This window comes from Camelina sativa, chromosome 1 (genome assembly GCF_000633955.1).
Source record: "Camelina sativa cultivar DH55 chromosome 1, Cs, whole genome shotgun sequence".
NCBI classification, from domain to species: domain Eukaryota; kingdom Viridiplantae; phylum Streptophyta; class Magnoliopsida; order Brassicales; family Brassicaceae; genus Camelina; species Camelina sativa.
In genome coordinates this window covers 1,697,550-1,701,821 of record NC_025685.1, presented here as the reverse complement: position 1 = coordinate 1,701,821, position 4,272 = coordinate 1,697,550, and positions in this window count along the sequence as shown.

Sequence of the window (4,272 nt, the reverse complement as noted above, 5' to 3'; positions counted from 1 at the left end):
TAGATATAGTATCCAGATAAGCTCTACAAATTAATTATCAATCACATAGATTTTAGTATCTTGTAAATGTTGGGATAAGCTTGAAAAAAAAAAGATAGCTTGAGTAATAAGTTGTTCTTACCCTTAAGCAAAAAGGATTAGGACTAGCATGTGTTAGAAGTTATCTAAACACATATTTTCTATTAAGATTAGGACTAGTCTTCTTATATATAGAGTTGCTAAAAGTGTGGTATACCTATAAGTTTGAGAGACTAAGTTTGAGAGATTGTGAGAGGTTAAAGGTTTTGAGTTATTTTCCTTTTGCTAATAAGAGAGTAATTCTTAAACACAATCTAGAGTTCTTAATCTTTCATACTAAGCTTTTATTTGGTATCAGAGCAATTAGGTTACTATGAGTGAATTAGCCGAAACCGTAAACAAATCGAAGGAGAACGTATGATCCTCCATACAATGCCCGATGCTAACCTCAATCAACTACACGGTGTGGGCAATGAGAATGAACGTTGCACTCCAAGTCCACAAAGTCTGGGAAGCTATTGTTCCTGGAACGCAAGAAACAGAGAAGAACGACTTGGCTAGAGCACTGCTATTCCAATCTATATCGGAGTCGATGATCCTGCAAGTCGGTGAGCAAGAAACTGCAAAAGGTGTATGGGATTCAATCAAAGCCAGAAACCATGGAGCTGAAAGAGTAAAAGAAGCTAAGCTACAAACTCTCATGGCTGAGTTTGATAGGTTGAAGATGAAGGAAACAGACACGATTGACAATTTTGTTGGCAAACTCTCGGAGATATCTACAAAGTCAGCATCTTTGGGTGAAATCATTGAAGAAACAAAGATTGTTAAGAAATTTTTGAAGAGCTTACCAAGAAAGAAGTACATACACATTATTGCAGCCCTTGAACAAGTACTTGACCTAAAGACAACAACGTTTGAAGACATTGTTGGGAGACTGAAGACCTACGAAGAGCGAATCACTGATGAGGAAGATGCACAAGACAACCAAAATAAGCTGATGTATGCTAATTCTAATTCTGATTCACAGTCCTATGAAGTCTCTTATGACGGTGGCAGAGGTAGAGGTTCAAATCGTGGCAGAGGTAGAGGACGAGGATGCTTTGGCTACCAACAGAGCTACCAACAGAGGGACAAGTCAAAGATTACCTGCTACCGATGTGACAAAGTTGGACACTACGCATCAAGCTGTCCGGATCGTCTACTCAAACTGATCAAGGCACAAGAAAACCTTGAGAAAGAAGATGATAACACTCAAGAGGCTGAATCCCTTATGATGCATGAAGTGGTGTATCTTAATGAAAAGAATGTAAAACCAAAAGAGCTTGAAGACAGTTCAGACAAAGTATGGTACCTAGACAATGGAGCTAGCAACCATATAAATGGAAATCACACTTGGTTTTGCAAACTCGACCCTATGGTTACAGGAAAAGTTCGCTTTGGTGATGACTCACGCATAGATATTAAAGGGAAGGGGTCGATTCTGTTCATTACAAAAGGTGGTGAACGTAAGGTGCTTGCAGATGTCTACTATATACCTGATCTTAAAAGCAATATTATCAGCTTAGGACAAGCCACTGAATCAGGCTGTGATGTTAGAATGAGAGAAGACTATCTTACTTTGCATGATCGAGATGGGAACTTACTGGTAAGAGCAAGTCGTTCAAGAAACAGACTATATAAGGTGAAACTGGAGGTTGACAACATAAGATGTTTGCAACTTACGGCTGCAAGTGATGCAGACCTATGGCATGCTCGATTGGGACATATTAGTCTTGAGACTATAAAAACAATGGTGACAAAAGACCTAGTTATTGGAATATCAAGTGTTCCTAAGGAGAAAGGAACATGTACGTCTTGTCTACTTGGAAAACAAACCAGGCAAGTTTTCCCAAAAGCAACTAGTTACCAAGCATCGCAAGTTCCAGAACTTATTCATGGCGATCTCTGTGGACCAATCACGTCATCCACTGCTGCATATAAAATATATATCTTTGTGTTGATCGATGATCACTCTCGCTACATGTGGTCGATTTTGTTAAAAGAAAAGAGTAAAGCGCTTGAGAAATTTAAAGGGTTTAAGGCAATAGTAGAACAAGAATCTAGAACTAAGATCAAGACATTCCGAACAGACAGAGGAGGGGAGTTCATGTCTCAGGAATTTCAAAATTTTTGTGAGAAAGAAGGCATAAAAAGGCATATGACAGCATCATACACACCTCAACAGAACGGAGTTGTCGAGAGAAGGAACAGAACTCTATTAGAGATGACTCGAAGTTTTTTGAAGCATATGAGCATGCCTAATTATTTGTGGGGAGAGGCAGTAAGGCATGCGACTTATATTATAAACAGAGTGGGAACGAGAAGTCTGAACAATATGACACCATATGAAGGTTTTAAGAACAAGAAACCGAATGTGGATCATCTACGGGTGTTTGGATGTGTCGCCTATGCTAAAATCGAGTCACCACATTTGAAAAAACTTGATGATAGGTCGAAGATGCTCTTGTATCTAGGGACATAACCCGGTTCGAAGGCATATCAACTTCTTGATCCATCTAATCGAAAGGTGATAGTGAGCAGGGATGTGGTGTTCGACGAATACAAGAGTTGGAAGTGAAATTCTGAAGATCAGTCTACTGATTCAGGGACGTTTACTATTGTTTTTGGTGTGTTTGGAAATAATGGAGTTAGTAGAGATGAAGTTACTAACGAAACAGAGGAGAACAAAGAAAATAATGGAGAGTGTGACGTTAACGGAGAGGAGACCGATAACGAACCAGAACTTGAAGAAGAGAATAGTGATGGAGAGCAAGAACAAGTGCAGCAGCCACTCGTTGTGAGACAATCAGAAAGACAGGTTAAGAAACCTAGCTACTTAAATGATAATGTGTTGTTAGCTGATTTGGAAGGAGAAAATCTTTTGTTAGCAGCTAATAAAGAACCCTGGGATTTTAAAGAAGCAAGTGAGTTAAAAGCTTGGAGAGATGCTTGTGATGAAGAAATCAGTTCGATAATCAAAAACAAGACTTGGAGCTTGGTTGATCTACCTCTTGGAGCAAAGGCAATCAGTTTAAAATGGGTGTTTAAACTGAAACGCAATTTGGATGATAGAATCAACAAATATAAAGCAAGAATGGTTGCAAAAGGATATGTCCAGAGACATGGAATAGACTTTGATGAGGTTTTTGCTCCTGTAGCTTGGATTGAAACAATTCGTTTCATTATTTCTTTGGCAGCTTCGAGTGGTTGGGAATTGCATCACTTAGACGTAAAGACTGCATTTCTTCATGGAGATTTGAAAGAAGATGTTTATGTTACTCAGTCGGAGGGTTTTGTTGTCAAAGACAGTGAAGAGAAGGTTTACAAGCTGAATAAGGCGCTCTATGGACTTAAACAAGCACCTCGTGCTTGGAACATAAAGCTAAACAACATTCTTGGAGAGCTCAAATTCGAGAGGTGTACTAAAGAACCATTTGTGTACAAGAAACGAGATAAGGAGCATATTCTCATAGTGGCTATTTATGTTGATGATTTGCTTGTGACAGGTTCTAGTTTGGATTTGATACTAGACTTTAAGAGAGGGATGGCAAGGAGATTCGAGATGAGTGATTTGGGAAAACTCACTTATTATTTAGGGATTGAAGTGTGTCAAGGTGAGGATGGGATTGTTCTGAAACAAGAAAGATATGCAAAGAATATCTTAGAAGAAACTGGTATGAGTGAGTGTAACCCTATCATTGTACCAATGGAACATGGTCTGCAACTGTCCAAAACACAAGATCCAAGGCGGGTTGACGAACGTCTTTACAGGAGAAACATCGGTTGCCTCAGATACTTACTCCATACTCGACCAGACCTCTCTTATGATGTAGGAATTCTGAGTTGATATTTGCAAGAGCCTAGAGAATCACATGGAGCTGCACTAAAACAGATTCTAAGGTAACTTTGAGGAACAACTGATTACGGACTGCAATTTAAGCGAGGAGCTCAAACAGGTTTGGTCGGATACAGTGACAGCAGTCATAGTGTTGATATGGATGATGGTAGAAGTACGGCTGGCCACATTTTTTACTTCAATGAGTGTCCAATCACGTGGTGTTCACAGAAACAACAGGTGGTGGCGATGTCTTCGTGTGAAGCTGAATTTATGACTGCAACTGAGGCTGCTAAACAAGCTATTTGGCTCCAAGATCTATTTGCTGAACTTGTTGATAAGGCATGTGATAGAGTGACAATTCGAGTTGATAACAAATC